The 20,765-nt window shown below is 39.5% G+C and overlaps 1 protein-coding gene across 9 annotated transcripts in view; it reads left to right on the top strand.

Annotated features, from left to right (window-relative positions):
* HMG20A (high mobility group 20A) overlaps positions 1 to 20,765 on the top strand; it is a 48,383-nt gene that overhangs the window by 4,399 nt on the left and 23,219 nt on the right. Inside the window, exon 3 of one of the 9 annotated variants that reach the window (XM_075099938.1) lies at positions 8,396 to 8,510. The exons of the other annotated variants lie outside the window; for them this stretch is intronic. The gene's annotated coding sequence lies outside the window, so the exon portion shown is untranslated. The remainder of the gene's footprint in view (positions 1 to 8,395; positions 8,511 to 20,765) is intronic. 9 annotated transcript variants of the gene reach the window in all.

The raw sequence follows: 20,765 nt of genomic DNA, 5'->3' as shown, positions 1-20,765 counted from the left end.
ACTAGATTTTTTTTTAATAGTAAATATGTTAAATGGAAGCTGTGCTAAGTTGTCTTCAAGGAGGCTTATTAACCATTTTGATCCTAGAAACAAATGATCCTGCTCTCCTTTGCAGGAGACTAGGGAAATACCTGACTTTGGCGGACTGATTTCAGTTTCTTGGACCATACGTCTTACCTGGCACACAATTAATAACAAAATAAACCTTATACCTCACTGATTCTGAAATTCTTATGACTTGGATTGTTCGTACTGTTTCTTTGGGCAAAAGGGAAGCTAAGACTTTGGAATGTGTCTTTGGGTGTTATGGCTGGGATAAGTAATGAGGTGAACAGCTGACACCCTTAGCCTGATCTACAGGCTAAGTCAAAAAATTGTGGTACCATGAAAATGGGGAGAGTTGTTTTAGTCAAAAGATGAGTGGCATAAAGTTGTTTTTTTTTTTTCCTGATAGCAGTGTGTGAAGTACATGAACAAGAGAATGAGGATAGTGAAAATGTCAGCTATTAATTGCATTCAAGAGACTTAAGACTGACAGAATTTATTTCTGAATGCTTTTTCAATATTTTCCTTCTAGTAACCAGTGGAGAACAGAGGACTTCTTGGCAGTTTAGTGAATTACCAGGGGAAAATCGACTGTTGTTTTATTGTTTTGTTCAAATACGAAAAGATAAAGTCATAGTTTTAATTATACTGTGGTGTCTGAGGGATTGTTTGCAGCCAAAAGAAACTCTCAACAAAGTATTCTTAATTGCCTTTCAAAATATTTGTCATGTATAGAAATTGCTGGTACTTAAGCGGTGCTATATTTGATTTGTGCTTTCTACTTGGAGGTGTGATTCTGGAGGAGCTTGAGCCAGTGAATCTTTGCTGCCATTGCCCTCTGATGCTAGCACTCATGCATGTTTTTGGCAAACTGTTCTGAAGAGCTTACGAGATGAAAACTTTTTTATTTAGCTGCTAAATTAGTTCAAGGACTTGGACAAGTTGAAAACCAGTTTGCATGAACACCAGTGTATGCGTAGGGGAGGAGTGTGGCTGATTATGAAGAAGACTGGGAGTAGTAAGATAGGGAAATGGTAAGGCCTCTGGTTTAATTGTGATATAGAACTGGATGATATGCAAAATCGAGGGGTTACTCAATCTTTGCTGCTCTGGATCCATACTGGTACAATACACAGTTGCTGCAAGGCCAGTTCTGTTCCTTTTCTTTATCCTGGTGGTTATCTGATTATGCAGCAGTTTAGGGGGTGTTGCTGTCAGAAAGGAGCTTGCATTTTAGCTCCCTGAACCAGCTTGCTGCATTTGTGTGCATCACTTCTGGCTCAAGAGAAACAGGCTTGTGGTTTGTGGGAGGAATAGGACAATTCCCTTAGGTGCCACTAGCTGTGATGTTAAGTTAAACTGGACTGGGTAATTAGCTACTCAGATGATGCGACTGTTGCCTTGTTTGTCCCCTGGATGTGGTAGCTGTCCCAGCAAGTGCAGGGGATGAGAGAGACTTAGGGATTTTTTTAAAGATAAGCTTAATGGAATTTTTTTATTATTATGGTGGGACCTAAATATGTACATAAGCCTGCCAGTATGGTTGCTTCCTTTAGTTGGGTGAGTTCTCAGACAGTCTTAACCAAGTGCTGGTTAAAGCAGGTCTGACCTAGCTGTGTCTGTTCTATAGTACCTTTTATTTCAGGTAGGTGATATGACATGAATTAGTGCTTTTGGTGAATTTTGTTTGTTACTTAAGAAAAAAACAATTTGTTTCTCTTGGAATTCCCTTGGCTGTTGCTTCAAAGCCTTGGACTTGCTGAAAACAAGTAATTGATAGAACACGACTAATGCAAATGAACTTGTTTTTGGAAGAATGGACTGTCTTTGTCATTTGTGTAAGTATAGGCTAAGTAATAAGCTCAGTCTTATGACCCTGGAGACATAAATATTTGTTGATCAAAGGTTGAATTTCTGATGTAATGGAATTTAGTGTCCCATACTAGTGTTCAGAATATGCTGTGCCTGACAATATATGGAAAGAGAAAGTGTCAGTCTCTATAGTCGCAAAAGCAGTGGAGAGCTGTAGCAAAAAAAGTTCTGGTGATAGTATGAGACTATACAACAGAAAAAACAGATCAACACCAAGCAAAGTACTGAAAACAGTAAACTGTGAATCTTCTTTCACACTTCTAAATCTAGAGTTTGCCAACATCACATTTCTGCCAAGAAGTCTGGAGGGTGGAGGGGGAATGTTCCCAGCACAGGATAGATAGCACACAAAGGTGAGAGAAGAAACCTTGGTGTCCATTTTAGTTTTAAGGGTGTTTTTTTTGTTTTACTGGCATTCTAAACCTTTTCCCTTGGTACAGGGCTTCTCTCATGTCCCCCTTCTCCACAGCTTACTTTAAGAATAAGCATAATCTTCCTTGTTTGCATTTTCGCTTCTCCAGCGCATTGACAAAGATAACTTCTGATACCTAAAGGATAAAAAATTTAAGACTTGTTGTAGAAAGGTACTCCATTTAAAGCTACCATATCTTCTAATACACAAGCATCTTGTTGGAATATCTCATTAATCACAAATTCCATAGGATTTTTAGAGCAGATGAGCAAATCTTCAGAGCCTCCAACAGTCCTGGACTATACAGGCATATTAGAATACTATTTTTTCTCCTTCGGGATGTATTTCTTAATGAGCAGGTTTTACATGAGTACCTGCTGCTTGGATCTGAATGTTTGTGATTGTCTCAACAAGGAGGGCTCTAAAACAGGAACTGGAGGGTTGTGATTCAAAACAGAGTACCAAAGCAGTGATAAACTGGGAGAAATTTGGAAAACTTAGTGGAGGCAGTAGAGCATTAGAAGATCCATTGTTTCTGTTGGTATTTAACCTTTGTCAATGCAAAATCAAATCATAACCACAGGAAAAAGATGTTCTTTGTGTGTGCCTGGTTAGCAGTGTAGTTATGTAAAAACCATGGCATAGCAGGTTTTTTCAGTCCTGACATCTAGTCAGTTACTATCATAGGTAACCATACTAAGGTTTTGTCTTTTGGATCAGATTTCTGGCTTGAGGTACATTTATTGCAGTATGCTTTAGCTGGTACTGCACATGACTTGTGCTACTGATGAAATGAAATAGAGATAACCAATATTTGACTAAATCCTTACTGTTTCAGTGTGTGAAACGTGACAGAATAGACTTCAACTACTTTAATTAAGATAAGAAATTATATTTGCTGCAATTCATATATGATATGAAGAGCCAGTATAAGTATCCCTTGTTAGAATAAACGAATCAGAATTTGTGGAATTCAAGTTCTGTCTCCAGACTCATGGGAAAGAATCTCAACTTTTATCAGGAGAATAAATGTTTAGCTTTAGATTGGAAAGGAAAAAAAAAAAACCTGAGAATGTCATGTCAGCTTTTGAGATAATCCTAATTTTTTCTGATAATCATATTTCCTCCCACTTACAACTATTTTGGGGCCCTCAGTTACTGGAATAGTCTCAAGCATTCTTCATTTCTGACACCACTAGAGTGTTAGTGAGAGCTGAATCTTAGGCTATAGGGTTATAGAAATGTAAGTCACTAACTTTTGGCTGTGCTGCTTGCATCCCTTTTTCTTCTGCCAGCTGCAATGCTTGTTGAATCCTTTGCTGATCCATTTCATCATTTAATCTGTCATAAACTGATCTGATAAATGAAGTAAAAGCTATTCTGTTTCTTTGGCATGCTGATACACATAACATGTCCAGTGAACAGAGGTGCCAGGCTGAAGATGGTGCCATAGGAGTAGCTAGTAGTTAAATAGGCCTAGGCTGCCATTGAACTGTAGCCTTAGGCAGTGGAGAGCTATTGCCTGCACATTCCAGCACTTGGCTTACCTTCATGCAGGCAGATGACCTTTCTGAACACTTTTCTTGATGTCAGGTGAAAACTCTACAAGGCACTGCTAGCAGAATGAGTCCAAAAAGTTATCTTTGGTGATCGAGGGTGGCTCTTGTAGCTTAATTATCACCATTTACCACTCACAGAAGTGGGAGGTTCCAAACACATTTGTTTTTTAATAAGCTCTGGTATTTATTTGAGCCTTCTGAGTCCTTTTGACTATGTACTTCAGCTACTGAAAGATACCCAGCTTCCCCTTTTCCCCACCATTCTCCCAAAGGGAAGAGTTAGGGAGTTAGAACAGCTCTGTGAAAAGTCCAGTAAACTCTGGAGGTTGCTGTAACCAGGTGAGGAAGGAGAAGCTGCTGCAGAGAGAGGACAGCCTTGCTCCCAAGCTACTACGCTGTACCTACCCTTAAATCTAGGTTGTATTAAAATATGAAAAGCTTGAGAAAGAAGCCTAAAAATTGTGTTCATCTAACACTCAACTTATGCCACCAGTATTTTCCCCGTTTACCATTCTGCTTCATCAGTTGACAAATGTGTATAGATCATTGTGTGACATTATTGGGAAGTAAACTTTTTGCTGACACCAAACACTTAATTTAAACATGGAAGCAGAAATCTTTTTTTTTAACCTCTGAGGGTAGGAAAAGAGGGCAGAAAAAAATCTTGTGAATCATATTAGTTTGTGATCCCTGTCTCTTTAAATGTTAATGTAAAGTCAAAAATAGTGCCTGATTCATCCTGCTGTCTGAAACTTGATATCTTTGAACAAAATGGCGTGAATTTAAAACTTCTTGGTTACTTAGGTAATGTGACAACTGCTTTTTCAATACTTGTGGTTACTAATCTGGTTTAGCTTTCTGTTTTTAAAGACTGTACTCAAGCAAACTAGACTTCCTATTTTGGCTGTATTTAAACTAGTATAACTCAGGACAGTTATAGGCAGGGGAAAGCCTCCTTGGAAGCAGTGACATAAAGAGGTGTCAGAGGTGGCTGGATAATCACAGAATGGTAGGGGTTGGAAGGGACCTCAGGAGATCATCTTGTCCAAGCCCCCTGCTTTGGCAGGTACACCTAGAGCAGGAGGCACAGGACCACGTCCAGCTGGGTTCGAATGTCTCCAGGGAGGGAGGCTCTACAACCTCTCTGGGCAGCCTGTTCCACTGCTCTGTCACCCTCACAGTAAAGAAGTTCTTTCTCATATTTAAGTGGAACTTCCTGTGTTCCAGTTTGTGCCCATTGACCCTTTTCCTGTCACTGAGCGCCACTGAAGAGTCTCAGCCCATCCTCTTGACACCCACCCTTTAGATAATCCTAAACATTGCTAAGATCCCCCCTCAGCCTCCTCTTCTCCTGCTGAACAAGCCCAGGTCTCTCAGCCTTTCCTCATAAGGGAGATGCTCCAGTCTCCTGATGATCTTGATAGCTCTCTGCTGGAGTCTCTCCAGCAGTTCCCTGTCTTTCTTAAACTGGGGGGCCCAGAACTGGACACAGTACTCCAGATGTGGCCTCACTAGGGCAGAGTAGAGGGGGAGGATAACCCCCCTGGACCGGCTGGCCACACTCCTTTTAATGCAGCCCAGGATACCGTTGGCCTTCTCGGCCACAAGGGCAAATTGCTGGCTCATGGTCACCTTGCTCTCCAGCAGCACTCCCAGGTCCTTCTCAACCAAGCTGCTTTTCAGCAGGTCAACCCCCAACCCATACTGGTGCATGGGTTGCTCATTCCCAGGTGCAGGACCTTGCACTTGCTTGTGTTGAATTTCATGAGGTTGCTGGTGGCCCAGCTCTTGAGCCTGTCCAGGAGTTCTCTATGCACCTCACTGTCCACTCATCTAACCCACACTTTCTTAGCTCACCTATGAGGATGCTATGGGAGACAGTGTCAAAAGCCTTGATGAAGTCAAGATAAACAACATCCACTGTTCTCCCTTCACCTACCCAGCCAGTCATGCTGTCATAGAAGGCTATCAGGTTGATCAAGCATGATCTCCCCTTGGTGAATGCATGTTGCCTACTTCTGATAACCTTCTTTTCTTGTACATGCCTGGAGATGACCTCCAAAATGAACTGATCCATCAGCTTTCAGGGGATGGAGGTGAGGCTGGCTGGCCTATAGTTTCCCAGGTCCTCCTTCTTGCGCTTTTTGAAGGCTGGAGTGACAATGGCTACCCTCCAGAACTTGGGCACCTCTCCTCCATGACCTCTCAAAGATGACGGAGAGTAGCTAGTCATAGTGTCCACCAGCTCCCTCACCATATGTGAGTGCGTCCCATCAGGGCCTGTGGATTTGTGAGGATCCAGTTTGCCTAAATGATCTCTGACCCAATCCCCCTCAACCAAAGGGAAGTTGTCCTTTCTCCAGACTTTCTCTTTTTCCTCTGGGGGCTGAGATGCCTGAGGGCCAGCCTCAGCAGTAAAGACTGAAGCAAAGGTGGCATTCAGTAACTGCCTTCTCTGCATCCTGTGTCACCAGGGCACCCACCTCGTTCAGCAGCGGGCCCACAGTTTCCCCAGTCTTTGTTTTGCTACTGATGTATTTGAAGAAGCCCTTCCTGTTATCTTTGACATCTCTTTCCAGATCTAGTTCCAAGTGGGCCTTGGCCTTCCTCGTTGCATCTCTGCATACCCTGACAGCGACCCTGTGTACCTCCGAAGTGTCCAGTCCTGTTTGCCACATACTGTAAACCTCCTTCTTCCATTTGAGTTTTTCTAGAAGTTCTTTGCTCATCTATGTTAGTCTCCTGGCTTTTTTGCTTGACGACTTCATCATAGGTATGCACCGATCTTGAGCTTGGAGGAAGTGGTCCTTGAATACTGACCAGCTCTCTTGGACCCCCCTACATTTTAGAGCCCTAACCCATGTGATTCCTCCGAGCAGGTCTTTGAAGAGGCCAAAGTTAGCTCTGCTGAAGCCAGGGTTGTAATCTTTCTTGTAGCTCTGCTTTTACCAAATCCAGCATTTGGTGAAGCTCTGAGCAATTAAGCCTTAGGTATAGGAACAGATGAGTCTAACAGGCAAGGTAGTAATACATGTTGTCTTCTGCAGCTGGTAGTGCTACAGCTACTTTTGGAATTCAGAAGAGATTGCTATCACACTGGAAAAAGGTCAGAGTCTGAAAATGAGTTAAAGGTATAGTTTCAGTCCTAAAAATGAATGCAAGCACTGCATTTGTTTAACTTCTTGAAAGGATACATTTATCAAATCACAACTTAATCAGAATTTATTGATATAGGTTCTTATGCTTTCACAGGCTGGACCCTATAAGCTAACATTATATAAGTGACTGCTACAAAAGGAAGTTGTACAAATTTACTGTGTGCCTAACTAGCATGTGGGACAATTGATGTGGTGATGCTTCTCTTACTGTCAGTCTTCAAAACTACATAATGGTTACTCAGTCTTGTTTTAAATTCCTCTTTGTGTTTCTTTTTTTAGGGGGGTAGGTGGCTGATGCTAATTGGGTCAGCCTGGGTGATCACAATCATCCCCCTCTAGCCTGTGTATGTGGGTATGTTGTGGTTTTACAGGCAGGAAATAAACTTTTTTAGTTCTAGCCCAGGAAACTTTCTTGAAAATACAAAAATACTGCAAGTATTTTTATGAGACTAACCAAAGTGGTCTTTGTCTTGACATAAGATTTGATTTGATTGTTCATCTGTTTACATTTGGATATAAAGGCTATAGAATTAATAACTGCAAGTTAAATTTAGACTGTGTGATTTTATATGAATTGTTTTGAACGAGTAGTGATATGAAAAAATCATCCTAATATCAAAGATATTTTCCTTACTTGAGAAACCTTTTCTGTTAATATTGTCATAACCTTATAAAAACTTAAAAGTATTTACAAGTATGAAAAAATGTGGACTACATTATAGATGGCTTACTTGCATTTTCTGTATAGGAAAATGCTTTAATTGTTCGGCATTTGGGTTTTTTTAGGTACGTTACTTGCATAATTTTATTGCCAACTGTAAGAACATACATTCTGTCTTAATGCCATTTCAACAAAGTATTTCTCAAGGAAATTACAGAAAAGGCACTTGTCTGAAGGGTTTGCAAAGCATACAGAAAATAACAGATAACAAGGAACTTTCCAACATGTTCCTAAAGTATGTTCTTGCATTGCTTTACATGCAAGAGTATTTTAAGTATTGATATGCAGATAAGCACACACCAAGGGTTTAGATTTTTAGAGCGAGGAAGGGTGGGAAAACAGGAGATTTCAAATGCATAGTAAAGGCTAGAAACTTTTTTAAAAAAATCTAACTTCAGCTTTTATCTCGGTGTCTTTATAATATGAACTTCTGGGAATTATGTTTAGAAAAATGTTTTTTCTTTATTGCTGCACAATTCTTTATTCTCAAGTCTGAGGTCAGTAATGTTTGTCAGATAAGAGTAAGAGTCTAACTAACTTTCTATGGAGACATTTAAGTAATGCTGTAAAAATGTAGGAACTTACTGGTTTATAGCTCTGTTGCATGGTTGGGTTTTTTTCCTTCCAGCTTGTATGAATGTGGATCGGTGACCGACCAATAGAAGACACTGGCAAGTGATGAGGCAGGATTGTGATAATGCAGCCTTGGAGTAATATATTCACTGAAAGTTATCATGAAAAAGGTACGCTAGTCTGTCATAGGCAGATAAATTTTACTCAAATGAGTTGTCAGTTTACAACAGGAAATGTATCTGCCATACCTATATTTCTGAGATTTGTGTCTCTGGTTCTCAACTTGCTTGGTAGCATCTCACTACTGTGGATGTATCTGTATACCATTGTAATTAAAAATACAGAAATCTGAGCAATTGGAGGTTTTTTGCAGATCAGAGAAACAAGTTTCCTGGCATTTGCTGTGACTTTCTACTGCTAAATGACTTGGTGCATAGAAGATAAATGAAAGGCAAAGCAATTGCCCCAAAGAAGCTAGACAGTACATCAGCAAAAGCTGTCAAAGAATTAGAATGTCAATTTATTTGAAGGAATAGAGAAGAAATGACAAACTGGTGAAATAGTTGACAAATCGGTTGCTTTTTGGATGTTGAATGTATAGGAGGGGTCACAAATGTATTGTGTTAAATACTCCAGTGACAAACCATGATTTGTAACTGCCTCTGAGAAACTCAGACTATGGGAGGCTTGTTGAAACTCAAAAGGAGATGGTGCCATGTGGGAAGAAGGTGATGGAGTTGAAAGAAACTGTATTGATGAGAGGATGCAGAGAGGTTGATAAGATCTAACTTTTAAAGCCATAGTGAGAAATTAAGACATCTGGTGCCAGTTCTTGTTGTGAAAATGAAATTGTCTCCATAAGTGATGTTGTCTCTATGATCACTAGTTGAAGCTAACGTGCCTCTAGCCTTCATTTTAAAATTAAATGACCACTTTGAGGTTACTGTATGGTCAAGCAGATGATTCTTGAAGAAATCAAGAGACCTGAATGTTCCTGGGAACTTTCTTCCAGTGAGTTCTCTGGCAATTTTTTCACTTGTTTTGACACCTGATTTTTGTGGCCTTTCTGTCATGCAGATAGAACTACCTTCAAACATAATAGCTCCCAGCCTCACTCGTGGCAGCAGTCACTTGCCTGAACTACTGTAGTTGTAGTAAGGAGGAAATATTTGGTTATTCAGGTAGGGCTTGCATATTGCTGTGAAGATGTTTACATGCTGCTAGTGGCATGAGTGTTAGTTTGTGAACCTCATTCCGACTTTGGCACAGAATATCTCTTCAATTTTTGATGTAGTGGAGACTCCATTTCTTTTCAGATTTAAACCCCTGTTGCCATGCAAATTATAGGATATCCTCTGTGAAGCTAGAAATAAGGACTGACTTATTTCTTATATACAGCAAAGACCTTGATGTTACACTGTCTGCTTGATCCTTCAGTTGTCTGTCCCTATAATCTTGTGAAAGTGTATGCAGCTCATTATGCTGTGTCCTCCACTTGGAGGACAGAATACACTGAACAAGTGGATTAATAAGTGGTGTGGCAAGTATAGCAGCCTGGAGCTACGCTTTTCATTTGAAGAAAAGAAAAAACCTATTTAAAACTGCTACTGAAATAAACCTGCTTGAAGTTACTGAAAGTTGGGTTCTGTGTAGTGAGCCTAACACAACTCCTCTCTGAAATGACAGCTTGCCATTGTTTTTTTACAATTTGTTGAAATGGTTTGAATTGGGGTAAGTGCTGTTTGTTGTACTTGGAATTGAGAGTAAATCTGAGCTTAATACAAAGGGTGAGGGAATCTTGTGTAGGGGCAGTATAATATTGGAAGTCCAGCTCTAGCTTCAGTAATTGGAGAAAAGATCCTGGATTCCTTTCTGAGGTTGCTCTTGATGGATTTTTCTAGTTAATAGGTGAATAAAGGGAAAACTTTCCATCTCTGCTCTGGTGGTAGAGAGAAGAATTATCTTTTTATTCTTCTGTCCCTCAGGCTTTGTCAGGACTGGGAGAGGTGTTGTCTGATACTCCTCTATTCCTGTGGCCGTTGTAAGGACTTTTTTCAACTGCTTTTATGTCCTGTCTTCTATTCATCACTGTCTCTGTCCTGAAAATAACCAGTGCTTATTTCTTCAGCTGTTGGTAGCTTTTGTAACAACAACAAAAAAAGCAGTCAGGGTGTTTGCTGATTTATCTCTGTGTTGGCCAGAAGCTTTGGGCCAGACAGTCTACCATGGTAGTGTCTGCTATAAAGATGACCTTCATTTTGGTTTTGAGCAGGTGACGACCTCCAGCAGTCCCTTCTAGTATAAAGCAGTCTTTGAGTCATTAAATGTGAATGATACAGAGATGTATTTCTTGATTTATGGAAGTGGGATTAATTCAGGAGAGCAGAAAATGTGGACTTTTCTCACATTGTTTCCTTTTTCTTCTTCCACAACTGGGCAGGAACAGCCAACAAAGAAAATGCGGTGACTAGACATGTGCCTTGCTCATTAATGCTTTGGTGGGCGGATCTTAGTCAGTTGGAATCTGCAGGTTTGTTTTGTATGGTTAGAAGGTCTTTATGTCTAAAATGTGTGATTATCAGGTGATATTAGGAAATGTTGCTGAGAAAGGCATTTTAAATAGGAATACAAACAAGTTCACGGTGATTAAGACATGGATACCTGAGTAGAGGAAAATTTGAGTGTGAAGTGGATGAATATTTCTGCTTCTTGTTAACTGAACTGTTAGCTGTAAATGAAACATACTTCAGCTGTCTAAAATAGAGTTTTTACAAGCTGAAATTTCAAACAGTCTTTCCTGATCAGCTTGGTGACTTAGTATAGTTTCAAATAGTAGGCTTCTCCTTTTATGTCTTTTACATGCTGGACTCAAAACACCTAGGCATATTATTCTGTGGGTGGGAGATACTAAGTAATGTCTGGTGCAGTACTTCTCTGTGGTCTCTCAGGACTCTCTATTTACACATTGCAACCTGCTCTTGGAGGTTTACTCATTGCTGTGACTTATCAGGAAGCAAACAGGAGAGATAACTAGCCTGCTTTAAGAACTATGTAATCATTGCTGAAGAATCAGTGTGTGCTACTTTATGGCAGCCAGGTAGGAGTTACTTAAAGGTTTACTTAATTAAGGGTTTCTTCTGGAATAGATATTTTATAATGAGAAAGAAAGCTTGGTTGAGATGTGAGCTGAGCCTACTGGATTCTTCTTAGTGAGTTTACCAGGGAGCTTTGGAATGCCATGGGCATATTTTGTCTATAGTTAAACATAGATGACCCTTTCTAGAGGTCAGGAAACTGTTCCAGGGTGGGAATTAGCTGGTTTGGGTGACTGTTAAAGACCAGGAAGGCCAACCTTCCATTACTGTAATGTTTTATCTCAGGAAGTCCATAAGCTCAAATATTATTGTTAAAGTTTTCATAAAAGCTGAATACTTTCTGCTCTTAGAAAGGTAATGTTTGAAAAGCAATGTCATGCTTTTTTTTACTTTTTTTCTGGGAGATGTGGGGAGGAGCAAAATACAGATGAGTGCTTTTTCAGAGGAGCTTTTTTTAAAATGAAAAGGGAGTGCTGGTGATTGAAAAGACAGTTGTCTAACTTCAAAAGCCCCTGAGCTAACTTTTAGGGTTAAATGTGGTAATGGTTCCTCAGGTAATCCGTGTACTCGCTTCTAAAAGGCTGCAAAAGGTAACCAAGAAAAGTAGGTTTCATGAATTTGCAGCACTGTGCCTGTGCTTCTGTTGTAAAATGTTTAGGTTCCACAAATCAAAAAAAGACAGAGTATTGCATAAACTTTTGTTTTTCCACCAGTTTGCTTTGTGTGTTTCTGATCAGGGCAATGAACTTTGGATTATGAGGTTATACTGAGGTGAAATCTATGTTGTAGCCCTTCTGAAAAAACAAATGTTTTCCCATTTTCCCCACTATTTAATGCTCTGTAAACCAGAGTGTTACTGAGCATTTGTCAAGGATCACGCAGACTTCAGTTCTTATTTTTCTTTGCAGTAAAAATTACATGATGTGCATTCAAGTGAGATTCTCACAGCTACTTCGTGATGTCTGAAACCAAGGAATGACTTGGTTAGTTGAGATGTCCAATACAAAAGGGTTAAGGCTGGTAGCATTTTAAAGACTGTTTCTGAAGTTTGGTTGTATTCTTAGCTCTTAGAGATTTCCTATAAGATCTTCTTTAAACCAGCTATGCCGCTTTACCCAAATATAGGGGTGTTGGGATAATATTTATGCCTTGGCTTAGAAGAACCATATTTACTTAACAAATATAGATAGAAATTCAATCATCAAAAGGAAATGTAAAAGCAGTATAAATCTTTGCTCTTTGCTAAATATGATAAATATTCAAACCTGAATGCCAAATGTCTTTCAGAACACTTATAACTAAACATGAATTAGGAATCCTTTCATATATGAGTGCTTACGACTGTGTGTTACATGTGAGACCTCCATCCTCGTGTCTGTTCAGTCTTCAGCCTATTTGGAAAGATTTAAGTTCTCTTTTAGGACTAAATTTATGGTGTATGTAGATCAACTCTATTTTGCAGAGCTTGTGCACATTTCCCATCTGCAGTTCCTTGTTTCTGGCATCTGAGGAGCAGCTGTAGAAGAGGGAAGTTGGAAGAGCAGGTTATTATAGGTCTTAGCCACACTTTTCCCAGGTTCTTGTTTGCTATTTGGCTCCAAGCTCTAGGCAGTGATGCTCTGCTCTTAATTACTTTTCTCCCTGGCTTCTTTTGACTTCTTGCCTATGATATGACAGGATAGACACAAAGACGAGATTGCAGCATCAGCATGACAGGTGGTAGAAGTTAGCCACTGTCCTCACAGCGGTTTGTTTGGGCTACTGCTAGTGGCTTGGGGATCAGGTGAAATACTGCAAATGTTTACCTGTTGTCTTGAGTGCTCAGCCTAGCATATTTAGCCATGCTGCTGGCATGGCTTCTTTCTTTAGGATCCTACTTCAGCTGCAAAATTAAATATTTTCATTATGTATGCCACAGGTACACAGAAATGTACTCTCTACCTGCCTCTTTCCATACTTCACACACATCCCTGGGTGTCTGATTTATTGTGTAAAACTGGAGAGCAGTCAGAGTGTTCCAGTAGGCTTATGCCATTGTTGTTTTTTTCCCTTGCATCATTCCCCTAGCTTCATTCATGATGCTAAACAGCATAATTTTCTGTTGCCTTTGGAGGATGAAGATGAGGATGTGTAAAGCTTTATTCTAACTTATCTATATTCTGCTGTTGATATAAGTTAAATCTTTTAGGGAGCCATGGAAGTATCTGGGTTCTTGTATGATTTTAAAATTTCCATGTGCTTTCCTTTTTGGTGGTGAGAAAGGAAACCTGGTATGTGTCTATAGTTACAGTCTCTTCCAATTTCTCTAAAATTTTCTATTCATGTGTTGGGTGTAGTCTTTCCCTATAGTATCTATCTTTACACATTTCATCTGTGGCCTCAGGCAACTTTAAAATCTTATTAGCACTGGTCAAAGGAGCTATCTGCTGTTCCAGGAGAGAGGATGCTTTGACAGGCTTGTGCTGTCATTTCTATTCCTGTTTCTTTTCATGAATCCAGAGAAGGTTTTGTAAGCGGTGTCCACTTATATCTTGATACTTGCTTGAACCTCATGTCTGTTCTTTTGTGCTCGTTTTCCTTATTTGTTTTTCCATCAGTCTGTTTCTGAGGTCTGTATGATTTTAATCCTGTGATGCCAGATTAAAGACTGTTAGAGCCTTGGCTGAAAAGGGATTTCAATGTGCTTCATGCAATATACATCCAAACTTTAATTTCTGATACATCTTTATCTATTACTAGAACAGATTAGAAACAAACAGTCCAATCCAGATCTTCACTATTTTTGCTATTAGGAAGAATTTGCTAGTATCAGTTCTGTTGATCTTTTAAAGGGAAAGAACTAGCAGTTAAGAGTGAATGTTTATATACCTGTTGTTTTTGCACAGCTAAGGCTATCTAAATTTTGTGATTTCGTCTAAATGACAGGTTTTTGTTTGTTCAAACTCATTTGTTTTATGTTAGAGTAGTGCAAGGCAAGGACAAGAAAACAAAAGCAAAAATATATGGAAGCTGGCATGTCATACTCTTTCTAAAGATGGGTCTTTTCTGAAAACAGGCAGAATTAGTTGCCTGTTTTGTGTGAGAATCCCTGACTCTTCCCACACTTAATTTCCTCTAACCTTTGTCCCTGTACCCATATCAGTGCATTTAAAATATCCAGTTCTATGCTGTCTTCGTGGCTCTTGAGGTCAAAGTAGATGCTTTTCTGTTGGGTCACAAAGCCTGTGGTGAGTCATTCTTGTAACTATATACTCAATCTCTTTTCAGTATAGTCTCACATCCAAAGTATTCAACCCCATATTCTGTAAAATGGCCAGTAATGACTTATTTTGGTGATATGTGCCTGAGAAATTCCAATCTGTATTCCTCTGTGGCAGCTGCCAGAGTTTCCTCTCCCAGAATTTTAAGTGAGCTAGGAATATATGCCATTCTTCCCTGACGACTTTTGTGATGAGTAAGGCTTTGAGAGAGTGTAAAAGTGCTAAAATACCTTTACAACAACTTTTCATTCTCAGCAGGTGTATCCACTCTTCAATTATTTTACTTTCAAATATGTGACTTTTCATTTCATGGGCCAGTCACAATCAGGATTCCTTGACATTCAGAATACTAGCTCAGAATACTTCTTTGGTATTTTAAATCAAAGCAGTTGTCAAGCATTAATAGTTTCTTGTTTCACTTGTGTGATACTGATAAATGTTAGAGCTGGACAAACACCATGAAAAACTCCACTCTGTTCATTTACATTTTTTAATAAATTGCTTTGCTCATGGCACTTCAATGTTTACATTCCACAAATAGTGTAATGATTGAGTCTTACCGACACAAATGATCAGAAGAACTGAACTTTAATTTTGAAGGAAAGTAACCATTTAATTACTGATAGGGAAGCTAACAGGATCTGGTAAAGTCTTGGATGATTTATAATCACTGTGGTTTCAGAGATGTCTGCCACATAGTTGGTGGTTGTGGGTTTTTATGGGGTAGTCCTTTTGCCTTATTAGTGTAAAAGCATGTGTTAGAGAACTTTGTCCTGTGAAATATGAGGTCCTTGGATCCCAGAGAAATTTGCAAATGATGGAGCAGGTAAAGAGGTACACTGAATTGCCTATCGTAACTGGAAATTCAGAGGAGGTTAAGACAGACAAATTACAAAAGTGAGTGCCATCCCTGGTAGTCAAATACTGGACTTAGCGTAGGTAAAGTGATTAATTAAAATAAATTACCAATGTTTCTGTAGTTGTTGTGGTGTGAATGGTTTATGCTTTTTCATGTGAGATCTGTAACATGAGGATTAAATAAATTTTGCAGAGTTGTATATGTTAGTGGTATTATTTTAAATGGCATCTGATACTATCATTAAGAAAGTTAATTCAGAATAAAATAAACTATCCTAATCCATAGTTGCTTAATACCTGCAATGAAGGGCTGTATAACAAAGCCTTCCCTCTGGGTACCTTGTACCACAATTACTGATTTTAGCTATCTGAAGGTGGATAGCACAACTGATTGTACAGTAATCTCATTGTGGGGTTTTGTTTTCCCTTGAGTGATCTAAAAAGCTTGTTTATTGCTGCTGCAAAATTTCTTTCATGTACTTGAAGGGAGAGGGAATTCAGTGTGGTGGTGTTCTTGCTTTTGTCTGCAGAGTTGAGTATATACCTTTCTTTTGTGAATAAGGTCTTAAATTCCAGGAGACAGGATTTTATATATTGCATTTATATAAATAAGAGTAGAATATAGAATTGAACACTTGTGGTTTTTTTTAAAAAAATATGTTATTGCAGATGTTTGGCAGCTGTTCCTGAAGTTTGAGTATTAATAGCTTTGTTAGTGTTTGCCACAAAGATCCAGATAAACTAACCATAAAACTAAGCTTTACATCTTTCCCTTCTTTCCTTAAGCTGCTTGGAAATGCAGTGAAACTCTGCAATTTTTTCCTGCAGGTCTTTATTTTGGTCTCTAGTGTTTCTTATTTTTACTTCTTGCCAGTAAAAACAAAAAGCAGTTGGCTGTTCTCTGTTACATACTTTCTGGTCTGAGAGAAAAACCCTCATCCCATTAGGTTTGGCTTGCAATTTTCCTGAAGTCACAAAGATCTTTGTCTAATGAGTTGCCTGTAGGGAAGAAGTCAGATCTGATTTTTGCAGTCAGGGATGCTGGATAATATGCTTCTGCTCCGGTTTGATGGAAGAAAATGTGGCTCTCAAGAGAATCTGAACTTCCTCTAACAGCTCCAAAAGCACTGTGATTTTAATTGGAGATGTACTTGCTTCAGTTCAGTTTTTCTTCCTGATATTCTGGCTACATGTGGACAGACAAAATGGATGATCCTACATTTTTTTCTGACAATAAATCATCTGAGTTTAAATTATTTACATTACAAAGTGCTTGGATTCTGATGCGTAGATAAGGAATATTGTGAGTACTGTGAGTCTTCTGTGATGGTAGCAGGAGATTTTTTTTTTAAATAGTTATTCTCTGGATGGTAGGGTTTGGAGCTATTTGTTCTGGCAAAGAAGGATGAGAGACTTCAGGAATAAGTATGGGAGAAAAATCCTCCACTCAGCAGTAATGTTTCTAAAACTAGAGCCGGCAGTGAGGTAATTGGAACTCCTGCAGTGTTTTATAATCAGGCTGTAAGTTGGATTTCTGATGCAGACTTCATATTTAAATATGCTTAACTGCAATAAATATGTATTTATAACCTTACCTTTTAATTGGATGAGTAAATAAATAGTTAAGAACAAAAAAATCAAGAATTACTAAAGATTATCTGATACAATGAAGTTATTGAAAAGGCAACATTGCTAAGGGCTCTTTTCACCCTTTTCCAGTGTTCAGGGCCATCTCAAGACTCCGTGTGGCCTTGGGATATGTAAGAAGTCAGTCTGCATTTGACAGTGACTTACTGCATGACCAGACCTGTGCAGACGCTGTACAGTCTAGCCTCGTTTCACAAATGTTGTGAATCACTTCACACAAGCAAAGAAAGTTACATTTTGTGGAAACAATGAACAGTTTGGAAAGTGGTAGAGTGTACAGTAATTGCTTTGCTTTGGGTCTGGGAGGGACTGTTTCTTCAGCTGGGGTGAGCTGTGAGACAGCCAGTGCATGGTGTTAGAGAAGAATGTCCGCTTGTAGCTTGCGTTGTTGTAACAGTCTCGCCATGAGCATGTTCTACTTCGACTCCAGTTGTCTCCTTTGAAAAATAAGACTGCAGATGTGCTACACTGAGGTGTCTGCTAGATAAAATTGTTTGATCACACATTTTAAATGGCATCTTTGCTGTTGGAGAAAAATTATCTGATTCTTTGAAGAAAAGGTTGACTGTGACAAAATTTACCCTTTATTGCATGCATAACAGACTTTTTTTAAAAACTTGGGTTTTAAATTTTGCATCACCTATGTGTTTAGGTCTGCTGCCCTATAATAGCGTAGCAAACAATGCAATGATAGTCATGTTGTTATAGAAAAGTCAGTCATTCTGTCTAGCCTGTGTCACGGATTTTGTTCTCACCCTGATTTTACAACTACCTTCTTTTAACTTTTCCTTTCAACTGTACATATGTGTCTAGAAATTAGATCATATGGTAGCTTTCAGTCTACCCAAAATACAACTCAGCTACTTCCTCTTACCTACTAGAATAACATAGCAATTATATGGTATGATCAAAAGTTAATGTGAGAAGAAATTAAGAAAGTGTATTTAAGCTATACTTCTGGTTTTCAAAGGTATTTGTTTACCTACTGTTTGATTCTTCCCTATGTATTGATGTGTGTAGTAGCAGGTACATCTTTATGCTGTGTAAGTTCTGATTTCATTTTGTAAGTAATACTGTCAAACCATGTTGGTACACTCTGTAGTATTAAGTATGATCTCTCATTGCATGCAAATGAAGTGTCCAGCTAGAAAATGTAAACTGAAGGTAAAAGAATACTGTTGTAGATTTTTCTGCACCATGAAGCCTTTGTTTTCCCTGAGAGATGAGGGAAGGGAGAGGAAGAAAAAGATAAATTAAGCCACATTTTTGATTGCTTAGGGTAATGTAGAATCTTCTTTAGGCTCAGAAAGAGGTTTAACTAATGTTACTGTAGGTGACTAATGGATCTCTGGAAATAACATCAATGTTTAAACATTGAGAGCATGGAATGGTGGGAAACTTGTTCTTCACTGGTATTTTTCTTGGTCTCACCTTGGATTTTTGCACACATAATCCTACTTAGTTCTCTGGAGATCAAGCTTGTGTTCTTCTTCCTTGATCCTTGTACTTGCTTTTTTTGCTTTTATTTTTTTTATCCTTGTTAAATATTGGTTAATAGTGCACCCCAAACCAGTCATCCAAAGCTCTTCCAGCCCCTGTAGATCAGATCGTTACTACTGTTCCACAACTGACTATTGTTATGCTGGATGTAGGAAATACAAGAAAAGAAAAGCTGTGGAGTGTGCACTTAGGAGTAAAATCAGTGCACAAGAGAGCCTGGAGTGTTTGGAACTAACGTAAAGTCAGAAAAATGTACTGCTGACTGTATTGGCTTATCCATAGTAGAGTGGGACGTGTATGTCTGCTGCTGGCATTCTGAGAACAATGCTTCTGGTTGAGCAGTGTTGTGCTTATAATGGAAGCAGAATCTCTATGGAAACTCCCAAGTGGTGGTAAGGTTGAGCATTACAGTTTTGGTTTGGCTGTAGTCTTTGCTCCACCCTACAAAGGTTGTAAAGGAACTATAGAATCATAGAATCATTAAGGCTGGAAAAGACCTCTAGGATCGTCAAGTCTGAGCATCAACTCAATGCTACCATGTCTCCTAAACCATGCCCTGAAGTGCCACATCTACACATCTTTTAAATACCTCCAGGGATGGTGACTCTACCACCTCTCTGGGCAGCCTGTTCCAGTGCCTCACCACTCTTCCAGGAAAGAAATTTTTCCTAATCTCCAATCTAAAGCTCCCCTGATGCAGCCTGAAGCTGTTTCTTCTTGTTCTATCGCTAGTAGCTTGGGGGAAGAGACCGACCCCCCACCTCACTACAACCTCCTTTCAGGTAGTTGTAGAGAGCAATAAGGTCTTCCCTCAGCCTCCTCTTCTCCAGACTAAACAACTCCAGTTCCCTCAGTCTTGCCTCGTAAGACCTGCTCTCTAGACCCTTCACCTTCATTGCCCTTCTCTGGACACACTCCAGCACCTCAATATCCTTCTTGTACTGGGGGACCCAAAACTGAACACAGTATTTGATGTGTGGCCTCACCAGTACAGGGGCACGATCAGTTTCCTACTCCTGCTGGCCACACTATTCCTGATAGAAGCCAGGATGCTGTTGGCCTTCTTGGCCACCTGGGCACACTCCTGGCTCATGTTCAACTGGCTGTTGACAGCACAACATAGAGAACCAGGAGAAGGGAAAATCATAGAAATCATAGAATCATTAAGGTTGGAAAAGACCTCTAGGATCATCAAGTCCAACTGTCAACTCAACGCTACCATGTCTCCTAAAGCTCGTAAGAGTCATCCCACCATGTCTTTCTGATGGCAACTAAGTCATAGCTATATCCCTCTGCACAATGGCTTCCAGCTCCTCCTGTTTGTTGCCCATGCTGAGTGCATTGGTGTAGATGCACTTGCGCTCTGGCACGCCACCCCTAGGCTCCTCTCTAGTGGGCCTGGCTATATCCCCTTTCCCCTTTGAACCTAGTTTAAAGCCCTCTCGATGAGTCCTGCCAACTCACGTGCAAGAATCCTTTTCCCCCTTTGAGATAGGTGAACTCCATCTGCCGCCAGACGCCCGTGCCATGTAAAACTCCCCATGATCAAAAAACCCAAAATTCCACCAATGGCACCAGCCTCTGAGCCACGTGTTAATCAGGTAATTGAGTACATACTGGATCTTCCAGAATTGGTCTATCCCAAAATAAATCATGGTTCTTCAAGTACTTTATCAAAAGCTGTTGCTTATAAATAAACCTGTCTTTCTGTATTCCTGGTTAGCTGGTTGCTTCCTTGAGCCAATACCACTAGTAGTGTAGCAGTACAGTGAACTCAGAGCTGCTGTAGTTTGAGTTAGTTTTATTTGGAGGTGGTGCATACTTGCATTGAATTGTAGTGATTGTGAAGGTTTCGAGTTTAACATTCCTTGCATTTTTGTTTTTGCATTTGGGTAGACATAGTTAAAAAGTGAAAATAGGATATATTTGTTAGCCATTTAAAAAGTGTACATTGTGCCTTGAACTTAGTCAAATGTGTCCTTTTAGTCACTTTAGCCAGAGTTTGAATTGACAAAGCTGCACAAATATTCAGAACAAATCTAGATTGGAGTTACCAACTGTCCTT

This window comes from Phalacrocorax aristotelis, chromosome 7 (genome assembly GCF_949628215.1).
Source record: "Phalacrocorax aristotelis chromosome 7, bGulAri2.1, whole genome shotgun sequence".
Lineage (NCBI taxonomy): Eukaryota > Metazoa > Chordata > Aves > Suliformes > Phalacrocoracidae > Phalacrocorax > Phalacrocorax aristotelis.
The sequence above is the reverse complement of the archived record's forward strand: the minus strand, read 5'-3'. Positions and strand labels throughout refer to the sequence as shown.